We start from the raw sequence: 13,876 nt of genomic DNA, 5'->3' as shown, positions 1-13,876 counted from the left end.
CCAGTGTGATAGTGTTAGGAGGTGGGGCCTTTGGAACGTAATTGGGTCATGAGAGTGGGATTCGTGCCCTTAAAAGAAGAGACGAATGAGAACTTGTATCATCTCACTGCTCTTCATTACATGAAGATACAATCAGAAGATGGTTGTCTGCAAACCACCTAGCGGGCTCTCTTCAGACAGAAGATCTGCTGCCACCTTGATCTTGGACTTCCCAGCCTTCAGAACCGAGAAATAAGTATTTTTTATTTAAGCCATCCGGTCTGTGGTAATTTGTTACAGCAGCGCAAGCTAAGACACATATTAACCACTTTCTCAACTCTCCTTTCTTCTTATGACTCAGACCTTCCTTCTGGGAATCTTGTTTCTTCTGACAGAAGAATACGTTTAAATTATCTTTTAATGAGGATTCTCCAGTGAAACACAATTTTTGTTTGTCTGAAAATGTCTTTTTTCCCCCACATGGGATATTGAAAGATATCCCTGCTGGATATAGACTTTGAAGTTGACAAGTATTTCTTTTGGCACATTGAGGGATGCCATTCCAGTGATATTTAGCTTCCAATTGATATTTTAAAAGTTGTGTCTCATTTATCTGTGGCTATAATTTATATCTTTATTTTAGAAATTTTGCAGTTTTATTATGACATGCATTGGTATAGATTTATTTTTTCATTTTTATATCACTGGGCTTCTTAATTCTGTGGATTCAGAAAAATCTTCAGCCATTTTCTCTTCAAATATCGCCTCTGCGCCATTTTCTGTCTCTTCTCCTTCTGGATGTACTTCCAGTTCATAACCACTGACAAACATTCTCTCCTTGACCAAACTCTATTCAGGCTTCTCTGAGCTCTTTTTCAACTAGGTTCCATCTTTTGGCATGTCTTCAAGAGCCCAGTTTTAGCAAGAATCCTGCTAAGTCAGTTTAGCTGGAATCCCCTACTATTGATATTTGATCACCCTCAATATCTGACCAAATTCCTCATCCCCCACCATCTCCCAGGTGAGGTCTGACGATCCTGGCCAGTCTTCAGCTAGAATCCTGTTAGATCAGTTTAGCCAGAATCTTCTCTTACCCCTGATGTTTTGTCTTAGTACTTTTTTACCCATCAACAGCACCCCCCTCCTTGGCTATAAATTTCCATTTTTCCTTGTTGTATTCAGAGTTGAGCATAATCTCTCTCCCGTACTGCAAAACCCCATTGTAGTGGTCCTTATACCTATTACAATAGTCCTGGATAAAGTCTGCCCTACCATTTTAATGTGTGACAATAATTTTTCTTTAACATCATCTATGTAGTGTGAATTTTGATAGCAGTATATGTGAGGAGCAGCTTATGGTTATGAATTCTGAAAAAGAGATCTTTATTCCTCCCTGCACTCAGTGCCAGAATTTGAAACAGGCAATTTTCTTTAAGGATAAAGTGTACTACTAGACTGTAGGTACATCCCTTAGGAGTGTCGTTTTATAGTGCCGATCTTCTATTAGACACTTAAATTTGGGTGGGCCCTAGGCTTGGTCTCCTAACCTCTGAATTCTGAAATGCTTTAAAACTAAAGCTCAAATTAACCCATTTTGGTAAATGTCCTTAAGGGGAAAAAAATTAGCTTTCATGTTCCATTTACCTTCGTCAGCATCTGATTATTGCTTACTTTTTTGACAGTTCTTGGATACATTTGAGGTGATTATAAAATAAATATATTTTATTTTGCATTTTTAGTTGCATACAGTGGTTAAGTCTGTCCAGAGAATATGATAGCATACTGTTGGACAGGCATCCCTAATGATATCTTAACTTGGGGAAAGAAAGTTGTTTTATTGTTTGAGTCTTTGAGATAACATCTCTACAGGATTGATCTGAAATACCAAATATGTGACTCTGTATAGGTAATCTTTTATGCAAATAAAGTTACATGTGGCTTGACTACTCATATATGTAGGCCTGACTTTGCTTTTGCATCTCAAACTCAATTTTGTTTTTATCAGTGTTTTGGGTATTTTACTGCTCTTAATCAACTCCATCCAAATATAAGGGGAAATAAAAAGGCAGCAAAGAGTCGCAAACTCCAGAGTCTTGGTTTTCTACTTACAAGTTGTGAGACTTTGGAAAGTTGTTTAATGTCTATATGCCTCATTTTCTTCATTTGTAAGAAGAAAAGAATAACAATAATATCTAAGCCGTAGGGTTATTCTAAAGATTAAATGGGTTAATATGGTTGTATTCAAGAGTTCCTGGCATATAGTAAGTGCTATGTAAATATATAATGTCGTTATTACAAAGGAGAGCATTTAAACCCCCAAAACATAATTTTTTAATCCTTAAGACTTAAAAGGAAAGGAAAAATGTAAATTAATAACTTAAAGTTTTTGGTTTATCTTTAGATTTTATTATTCATAGCTTCTCTTCCCCAAAATAAACACAACCATAAGTTAGCTATTGGAAACCATTTTGCATTTTTTTTTAGACTCTTCCCTGGTCTTTAACATAAAGAGGCAACATATTTGGGTATTCGAGGTGCCTTTGGTGATTATTTTATTATGGGACTTCCAAATGTGGTGATTGCTTTCAGGACTTCCCTGACAAATTCTCACTAAGCCTCAAATTTGTCATAACCTTTCAAGAAATGGGAATAACTCTGCTTTTAAGGCAGACCACCCTGTTGTTGCTGGATAGCTATAATTTTTATGAACTTCTACTTCACATTGTATCATAAACAACTCTCCCTCTGACTTCTATGCATTATATTTTGTTTTACCAGCTAAATAATTTATCAACTCCATCTTTCTGTCAAAACGGAATCATACCACGTCTTCTACAAATAAATGAATCAAGTATTTTAAAAGCACCTAGCAGAGCTTGCTGGGAAAAAATAAGCATTTAAAATGGTGGTTCTCCTTTTTTAACTTTCTTCTTCTTTTACTCTTTTTTTTTTTTTTTTTAATTTTTTGTTTATTGCAGTAACATTGGTTTATAACATTGTAAAAATTTCAGGTGTACATCATTGTACTTCTATTTCTGCATGGACTACATCATGTTCACCACCAAAATACTAATTACAACCCATCACCACACACATGTACCGAATTATCCCTTTCACCCTCCTCCCTCCCCCCTTCCCCTCTGGTAACCACCAATCCAATCTCTGTCCCTATGTGTTTGTTTATTGTTGTTATTATCTACTACTTAATGAAGGAAATCATACTTCTTTTAAAAATATATCCTGGGGCCGGCCCAGTGGCGCAAGTGGTTAAGTGCGCGCGTTCTGCTGCGGCGTCGCGCACTGACGCACTGCTTGTCAAGCCACGCTGTGGCAGCATCCTATATGAAGTAGAGGAAGATGGGCAGGGATGTTAGCCCAGGACCAGTCTTCCTCAGCAAAAAAAAGAAAAGGATTGGCATCAGATGTTAGCTCACGGCTGGTCTTCCTCACACACACACACACACACAAATATATATATATATATATCCTTGCACTCATTCCTCCCTGTCTCCTTCTCTTTTTCCTTCCCTTCCTATTCCCATCACAGCCCTTAGAAGACGCCTATCCTATACCTTCAAGTCTTTCCCTCCTTACAATTTCCCTCAAGCCTTACCTTATGAGGTGGTTTCACAGCTATTCACCATTCTGACCGTTTCTTCTGAATTCTTCTGAATTCAGTGGTCCAGTTACAGTCTTTAAAATGTAGCTCTAAGTACTCAATAAAGTGCCAATCTCATTTCCTCCCATTGCTCTAGCTACCATGCTGCTGATACTATAAACCTTCACTTAGTTTTTATGTACCAAATACAAGTTGGCTCACAATGAACTTGAGGTCCTTCAAAATCCTCAAGGGCTTTCTACGTTAATTGCTTTTAATTAAAGATTCCAATATTCACATTGCAATTGTACAATTGGATATTTAGCCTGAAATCAGAGTTTTATATTTATTCCGGTTAAATTGTATCTTATTACTTTCTGTCCATAATTTGAACCTGTCAGGGTGTTTCCATCTTGATTTGACAATTCTTCCCAAGATGTACCAACAGGAAAATTGAAAAATCTGTCTTCCATTGTTTTGTCCAAGTTACTGAGCAGATTTTTCATATATCTTTTTAGCAACACCCCACGAATACCAACCTATTGATAAACATTATTTCGATTCATTTATTCAACCCATTATGTTTTTCCAAACTCTGTTACTATGTGAAGACATTTCCCATCCTTTCAGTATTGATAGGCTTTATTAAATGACACACAAAATTTGAGATTTATTACATATATGGTGCTCATCTGATCTGTCAATCTGTAAACTACCCTCAAAAAACAAACTATTTTAATTTTCCATGACATTCTAAATCAATTCATCCTCATTCCTAGAAAATGTATCTTTATTTAAATGTTCATAAGCCATCTGTACAAAAATCTTTTCTAGAATTTTGCCAAAGTATATTTTAAATATATATATATATTTTTTAATTTTTTGTTTATTGCAGTAACATTGGTTTATAACATTGTATGAGTTTCAGGTGTACATCATTATACTTCTATTTCTGCATAGATTACATCATGTTCACCACGATATATATTTAAGAGTAGCATATGAAATCCCCCTTTTCCATGTCTGAAAATCTGGAACAACATGTGCTAGTGTTTAGCTATCTGGCAGATCTCCTATATTAAATGGATTCCCAAAGCTTACTGAAAAGGCTTTATGTTCGTTCACATCTGATGAATATATTTTCTCAGTACCCTGTAACTTAATTCTTCTGAATACAGGTGCTTTGAATTCATTTAGAAAGGTGCACTACCTCACTGTCTTATTTGGTATCTCATGTTTTAATCACTCTTTAATATTTATAATATCTGTTCCACTCCTTCCAATTTGAAGATAATTCTGCTAGTTGAAGAAGATAAAAGCAGACACAGCTTGTCTAATATTATTTCTTTTTTCCCATCTGTCATCACCGACTTTATGAAAAATGTAGTTAATCTCTTTTATTTTTGTTTTATTTATTCATATGTTTATAAAATTGTGGGGTTTTTTTTCCTCCCCAAAGCCCTAGTACATAGCTGTATATTCCTTTTTTGTGTGTGTGAGGAAGATTGGCCCTGAGCTAACATCTGTTGCTAATCCTTCTCTTTTTGCTGAGGAAGACTGGCCCTAGCTAACATCTGTGCCCATCTTCCTCTACTTTATATGTGGGACACCTGCCACAGCATGACTTGATCAGCGGTGGGTAGGTCCATGCCTATGATCTGAATCTGCAAACCCTGGGACACTGAAGCAGAGTGTGTGAACTTAACCACCGTGCCACCGGGCGGGCCCTGTTATACCTGTATATTCTAGTTGCAAGTCGTTCTATGTGAGCGGCCACCACAGCATGGCTACTGACAGACTAGTGGTGTGGTTCTGTGCCTGGAACGGAACCCAGGCTGTCAAAGCGGAGCGTGCCAAACTTTAACCACTAGGTCATCAGTGGTTTTCACTGCTCTAAAATTGTTTTCACTCAGTATTTTTTCAAAGCCTCAAAACATTGTGGCCATTGGTCTAGTGAATTTCAGCCTTTAATATTGATGATGGTCTTTGATCATGTGCCCTCTATTTCTTAGTTCTTTAAATCTTAGTTTATCAGCAATTTTCTTATTTGGGCAAATTTTATATTAATTGGCTGCTTCTTGTCCTCATGTATATTTTGTAAAACTTTATTTGAAGGCTTTCCCACCTTCAGTCACAGTATTGAGTTTCCTGTCGTGAGGTAAAACATAACTTTTCTCATATTAAAAATTAATCAAGGGGCCAGCCTGGTGGCACAAGCAGTTAAGTGCGCACGCTCCGCTGCAGCGGCCCGGGGTTCGCCGGTTTGGATCTCGGGCGCGCACTAATGCACCGCTTGTCAAGCCGTGCTGTGGCGGCATCCCATATAAAGTGGAGGAAGATGGGCACGGATGTTAGCCCGGGGCCAGTCTTCCTCAGCAAAAAGAGAGGAGGATTGGCAGATGTTAGCACAGGGCTGATCTCCTCACAAAAAAAAAAAAAAAAAAAAAAAATTAATCTGGGGGCCGACCCAGTGGTATAGTGGTTAGGTTTGTGCACTCCGCTTTGGCGGCCCGGCATTCACGGGTTTGGACCCTGGGCATGGACCTCTGCACCACTCATCAAGCCATGCTGTGGCAGATTCCCATATACAAAAGTGGAGGAAGATGGGCACAGATGTCAGCTCAGGGCTAATCTTCCTTAGCAAAATGAAGAAGATTGATGAAAGATGTTAGCCCAGGGCCAATCTTCCTCACCAAATAAAAAAAAATATTAATCTGATTTCCTAAAGCCTGGCATACATGTACCTATCTGAAAGTGCTAATTTCTCAATTCGTTTATTATTAGAATCATCAAAATCCTGTCTTCATTTTCCCCCAAATTGTCTATTACTTCTGAATCATTAGCCATTTCTTGTTTAAGTAGAGAAAGAAGTCCAGATTAACAAAAACCCTTGCTCCTTCTTCTAACTTCTGAGATCAGTTTTGGTAGACGATTACCATTAGATGTCCAGATAGTAGATTTTTTTTAAATCACTGATTTATTTTGCTGTTGTAATTATCTGTATTCTCTACGTGTCTGTAGCATATTTATTTCCTCCAAAATATTGCTTCTTTCTGCCTCAGTGTTAACTTGCCTGTAGGCTATCAGCCCCCAACCCTACTCAAATCCACAAGTCTTGAATTTTTGTACAGATAAATGTAACCTCTAATGCCAGTTTATTTCCAATTCTCATATCCAAGCCATAATTAGTGCTATAGAAGTCTCGTATACTAGAGAACACACAAATTTTGTTTTTTTAAAACCAAGCTTATTTCATCATCTGCATCTATGCAATGAGACATAGATATATGACGTCATATATATATTGCTTGTATATATATCTATGGCACATGAATGACATGTGAACATACATATTTATTGTTCCTGACCATCATCTTTAGTTTCCCCCAATTATTACTGAAATCTTTTCCACAATTTTTTTCTTTCTTTTTATAATACAGCTTCATCCTACATAGTATATGATTGTCCAGTGTAATTCAGGATTGTGTTCTTCTCTTGGTTTCTAATTTCACTTTAATGCTTTGATAAATTCACTCTATTGCCTACCAAAAATGTTCATACTAATTTCCTAGAGAGCTTGCCTCTTGGCTATAGATTGCCATTTAATATTCTAGCCATCATCTATGAAATAATCTTTTCTACAACGTCAAGTATATATTTTTTAAATTATTAATTCAACAAACATGTAATAGGTTCTGGGGATGAAGTGGTGTCAAGACTAATAGAGTTCCTGCTCTCATGGAGCTTGCACTCCTGTGAGGGAGACAGACAGCACATGACTAAACACATAAAGCAATTTCAGAATGTGACCAGGGCTGTAAAGGAAATATGCAAGATGATGTGAAAGGGGGTAACCACAAAAGGGGAGACTATATTAGAGAGAGATGTGACTGCCAGAGTGGATCTCAAGTAGAAGAAAAGATAAAAACAAAATTAGTGTTCTTGTTCTACTCTGTTTCCTTTCAGTGATTTTAAAGAGACTAGGGATACATTTGTTCTCATGTGAGTCAGCTGAAGTCAATGGGTTTGAAAAATTTGGGGAGGGTTATTAAATATATTAATAATGAAGACAACAACCACCATTGGTGGATCTACATCTACTTCCATATCCACATTGGAGACTCACTAACAATGAAAAACCGTCTTTTCTCCATGGGGCTTTTAGAAGGATCCAGCCATTTTTACATGTGACTATTTGTTCATCTTAAGGTTATATCGGGTACTCGTTGCTGTTATTTCCTCAGAACATCCAGATTTACTGTTCTGTTCAATGGGTAAAAATTGCTCAAATAGTGTTTTTTCCTCCTCTTTTTTCCTCCATTATGTTATTTTATTCATCAGCCTCTTGACACTGGTTTTGGCTTCCTTCTATATCCTTAGATTCCTGATTTTTGTGAAATCCCTTCCATCTTCTCGAGTAAAACTCTTCATCTTTGTTAAAAAGTAAAGGATAGATAGGTGCTCCTCAAGATCACTAGTTATATTCACAGGTATTTAGTGATTCTCATCTCAATCTAGAATGGGAAACTCAAAAAGGAATGTCTGTATCTATGCTTCTATGCATTTCAACCCTCCAGAGAGCAACCAGTCAAGTGACTGAACCAGGACTAAAATGGGTCTTCCAATTCCAAGTTGAAGGCTTTTTCCAACAAACATTAGAATGAAGTAGAGATTTGGTAAGTTTCCAGTTTAGCAGAGTGTGTACTGAAACTTGATGTTTGAGATCACCCAAACCCACTTCGGGTTCTTATTCATTAGCTTGTAGACAAATTGATTACAATGGGTGATTTCCAAACTTTATAAATTTTGTGCAACACGGAAAAAGTTCAAGACAAAAAAGGAAACAACATGTAATAATTAAAAGAATAAACTTAAGCATTTGATGAATGTTCTAAAATTACGGTTCAACAAATTGTGATGTCACTGTGTGAGTATGAGCAGTTAAAATAATTATAAATTAAAAAACTTTAATTATCTTTCTTAAGATGTTAACTCCTTTATATTTTATATTTCTTGCAGCATATTTGTTAAATATTCCTGGAGGGGGATGTATCATGTGGAACTGTGCATGTCAAACCCAAACCATGGCGATTTTTCACAGTTTATCAATATTATAGAGAATTCTTTCAAAACTAAACTCTTTTATGATATTTTAGCAATAGAAATATGAAGTTCTATAGATCCTGAGATGATCATTTCTCCCCTACAATAAGCACCAGGTAAATTTATCCTTTTATGATTTGGGAGATTTGGCATAAAATCTTGATGGCTGTGTTATATTTTTGCTATGATGTATATTATTTTCTCAGGTTTTGTTTCTAGCTTATTTGTAGGAAATTTTAATCATAAATATGACCTTCAGTGAAATAATAAAGTAGGTTATCTACTCTTGACAGATTAGTAATAGAAAGTTAGAAAGTTTGTTTCCCACTATGAAGGAAAAAATGATTAATTAGTACATTAAAATTGTATTTTGAAAATTAATTATTTAATTACTTTTGCCTAGAACTTTCCTATCTTTTCAGAAAATCAGGCATTATGACAGGCAAATATATGCCAGAATGAAATTGATTTATTATTTATTTTACATGCATATTTTACATTGTCTCTTCACAATATTTTACATTGTCTCTTCACATTCTCCCATTTTAGAATAGCAAACGGCACATCAAGTGACTAGTGTTCACACTAGCTGCATGTCAGGATACTTCTGGAAAAGTAGGATGACTAAAAACTCTTCAGTTATTTTAGGAGGCACAAATGCAGGCAACCTTTCTGTAGGCCACTATTTGCAAGTATGTAAGGGTGGCTTGTGTGAACTCTCCTTAACTTATTATCCTTGCTCTGCTTTATTCAGCTAAGTCCTACCAGAAAGAACATGGTTCTGGTGAGTCAAAAAGTACAAAGCCTGGGGGCCCGGTGGCGCAAGCTGTTAAGTGCGCGCGCTCCGCTGTGGTGGCCCGGGGTTCACCGGTTAGGATCCCGGGTGCGCACCGACGCACTGCTTGTCAGGCGATGCTGTGGCGGCGTCCCATATAAAGTGGAGGAAGATGGACATGGATATTAGCTCAGGGCCAGTCTTCCTCAGCAAAAAGAGGAGGATTGGCAGATGTTAGCTCAAGGCTGATCTTCCTCACAAAAAAAAAAAAAAAAAAAAAGCACAAAGCCTTAGGATCACCAGACCAGCAGGTACACTGAAATTTGCTGTTTCTTCTCGGGTACTGACAGTTTTCTCAGTATTGAATCAAATGCCAGTAGACTATCACATGTGCTCATTAAGCTCTATAATCTTTATAATGTTTTATTATTATATAACTAATTAATTATATATTTCCATTAAGAAAATTAGAAAATATACTGTAAGCAAAATGAAAAAAATTAAAATGCTCGTAATATTACCAACCAGAGATCATTTTTATGTATAGTATTTTTCTATTTTTAAATATAATTTGGAATTTTTACATTAAAGTGTTTTTTTTCTTTATTTTCATTCTCTCTCCTTTTTTTCTCTTTCAGTAAAAATGTCTCCTTCATGTAAAAAAATTTTTTAAAAATTTAAATGCAGGTAAAAAAATGATGTGTAATGGTCAATGATAGAACCTAAAACATTTTTTAAAACTATGTAATTGTGACATTTACTGAAAAAATATTTAAGAATTACTCTTCAGAGACTTCCTAGAAATAGGAGCCAATCAAAAGTCCATGCACTCCACTTATTCTCTAGTCATATTTGATTTAATAACTTTAAGAAACCTTTCTGAAATTAATTGATCTAAATCTTTAACACTTCAAATCTATCAAAATGATGATGGTGATGATAGTAACAGATCATTCTCAATTCCACCAGGTATGAAATGTAACTTAATAGTATGTTTATTTTACTTATAAATAATAAATGCATTCCTTTGTAATATAATAGTCAGTGTGGGGCCCTTCATTGTTCACTGAGTGTACAAAAAGTTTTTTGATCCAGAAGGCAAAATAGCCAATAAGCATGATTTGTGCTCTGCTGGCCAAATTGCTTTATCAACATTCATTCAATTTGCTCAGATGTCAGAAAGCTTGATGAGTTAACAGAATTATGAAAAAATGAACACATCCATGCAATTATAAACTAAGTTTTAAATAGAATGTTATCTGCACCCCATAAACCTTCTCACATCCCTTCCCAGGCACTAATAACGCTTCTCCATTCTTCAATCTTATTCTAGTATTCTGACATCTGACACCAAAGATTAGTTCTAAACTTTACATCAGTGAAGTCATACAGTATGTGTTTTTTTGTCTTACCTTTTTTGCTCGTATTATATGTGTGAGTTTCATTCAGCTTGCTCCAAATGGCAGTAGTCTATTCATTTTCATTGCTGGATCATATTCCATTGTATGAATGAATATACCCCACAATTTATTATTTCAGTATGAATAATGCTGCTATGAATATTCTGGCATATGTCTTTTCACCCACACCTGTACCCATTTCTTTTGGCTATTTACTTATGAGTCAAATTGTTGGATTATAGGTTATGTTATATACTCAATTTTAGATTCTGCCAAACAGAATTAATGGTATAATGAATTGTACTAATTTGCACTTCCAACAGCAGTGTGGGAAATTTTCAGTTGCTCGGCATGTATGCTAATATTTTTGTCAGTATTTAAAAATTTTAGCCATTATGGTAGATGTAAAGTGGTATTTAATTTGGATTTTAATTATCATTCTTGGTGACTAGCAAGGTTGAGCACCCTTTCATATGTTTATTGGCCAGTTTGTCATGTTCTTTTGTAAAGTGCTTGTTCAAATATCTTCTTGTTCTGTTGGATTGTCTATCTTTTTTTCTTATTGATCTGTAAGAATTCTCTATATAGTTGGATAAATGATTATTGTGGGTTGTATGTTTTGCAAATGTGTTCTCCCATTATGCAGCTTGACTTTTCACTTTCTTAAGAATGGCTTTTGATGAACAAATTTCCCTAATTTTACTGTAGTTCAGTTTACCATCATAATTGTCATCTGTTTTCTACTTTGTATGACCTATTTAAGAAATTTTTAGTTATCTAAAAATCAAGACGATATTGTATATGTTCTTTCCTAGATGCATTATTGTTTTATCTTTCATATTTAGATTTATAATTCCCCAGCAATTAAGTGTGAGGAATGGGTAATGTTTAATTTTTCTTCCTATTTGGATATCCAATTGACCCAGGCTTTTATTTTTTTAAAAAGTTTACTTGCTCCACTGCTCTGTCTTTATCATAAATCAAATGTCCATAAATATGTTAATCACCTGAATCCATTCTGTTCCTTTGGACAATTTGATTATCCTTTTAGAAATACCAAAACATTTTAAAATAATGTGGCTTTACTATAAGACTTGCTATTCAGTAGCATACATCTCTGATTTAGTTTTCCTTCAATAATGTCTTTGCTATCCTTAACTCTTGGTATTTCCATATAAATTCTAGAAATTGCATGTTAGTTTCCATAAAACACCCTGCTAAGATTTTGAATGTGATTGCATTAAATCCATAGATCAATTTTGAGGGATTTTACAATCTTGAATCTTTCATTCCATGAATAAGGTAGTCTGTCAGGTCAAGGCCAAAAATATCACCTTTGCTAATTTTCTGGGCAATCACCCTCCTTTCCACTGAGTACTAAAAATTCTCTTATCGGAGACATTGGTCCTGATTGGTCAGCATTGAAAATATGGGATACTAAAACTAAGCATCTTCAGCCTCTTCTGTTCAATATAATTGTGTTCTTAAGCAAACCTAAAAGAGCAAACATCAAGTGACAAAATCTGTCATTTTAGTGGGTTACACACTAGAGAGTTTCAGACATGCAGTAACACAGTCATTTTCCCTGTATAAATTTCAAATGTTAAAGGTGTTTGTACAGTTCAAAATGTTTAGCTATAAAAAGCAAACGTGACTATTAGGAAATCTGTTACCTGATTATACAAAGCTTTTGCTCAAGAATTGTGGACTCCATTTTTCTACCACCATAAGCAATATTATTAGCACAGTGCCTCTTATCAACTTTGTCACCCATTGAAATGATAAACACAGACAAAGCCACTCATACAATGCAGCTTTGTTTCAAATGCAGCATTTTCCTTAACATACTGTTAGTCTCTGATCTTGAAGTGTTATTATTTCATTCATATATTCAACCAATATTTATTGAGCACTTACACAAATCCACGCAATATGTCATATAATGAAAACCTGGTTGCTGCCCTATAGTTTGGCTAAGATAAAATTCACATACATGAACTTTATATACATGAAAAAAAATAGCCCATCATTTCTTTGATTAAGTCATTTCACATTGGTCTCTCCATTATTATTATTCAGACTTCTTTACACACAGCCATAGAGGCATATGGTAATCGTTCCTACCTCTACACTTGTACAAGATGCCTCTCATTTCAATTTCTAAAGTATACCCTACCATCATCTCTGAAATACTGAGTTCAATGAATCCACTTACAATCATCCTCTTTGTTGCATTCAACTTCCATATAGCCACATGCTTATCGGTCATCTCTACCTAGAAGCTCCACAATGACTTTAAGCTCAATAAATGCCAGAATGAACTTATTATATTTACACTTAGCCCTGCCCACATCCTATAATCTTAATATTGGTGCATTAGAACATAATTCAAATAACTCTGCAAACCAGAAACTTGGGATTGAATCTGTAGTCTTCTCATCCTCTTGTTCTAATACTACCACTCTAATGGTTTAAATCTTCACTATTACTTCTCTTTGTTACTAAATATTTTCATATGTTTAGACAGAAACTGGTGTAAGAGCTAGAGATAATCCTGACACCATTTTTTAGCTTCTGGTTTCCATTCCTTCTGGAATCCAAGCTGCATTTTCATTCATGGACTCTGGAGACAGCCTAGATCCTTATCATCAATCCCTCTTTTTTAACATAAGCTAGCTGAGGTTAATATCTCTTATTTAAAACCAACTAACCCTACCTGCTCCATGTTTCAAATATAATGAACTATAGTCTTTCTCTATGACAACTGTGTTTTTATACAAACGACTATAGTACCTATAAAAGAGTTGCATTTTCTTTTTCCATGTTTCTCTATCTCTAGTAAAATTCTACTAAGATTCCTAAGGACAGGGACCAAGTCTGATTAATTTCTGTGTCCCCAGCACCTGCCACAGGGCTCGGTAAATATTTGTTTAATTCATGAATGAGTAGATGAATGTATAAATGAGTCATTCAGTTCAAAGCATCTTTTTCTGGAAGCCTTCCTGAACTTGCTAGTATGTT

This window comes from Ceratotherium simum, chromosome 4 (assembly GCF_057802395.1).
Source record: "Ceratotherium simum simum isolate JZ-2026a chromosome 4, ASM5780239v1, whole genome shotgun sequence".
Classification (NCBI taxonomy): domain Eukaryota; kingdom Metazoa; phylum Chordata; class Mammalia; order Perissodactyla; family Rhinocerotidae; genus Ceratotherium; species Ceratotherium simum.
This window is presented reverse-complemented; position numbering follows the sequence as displayed.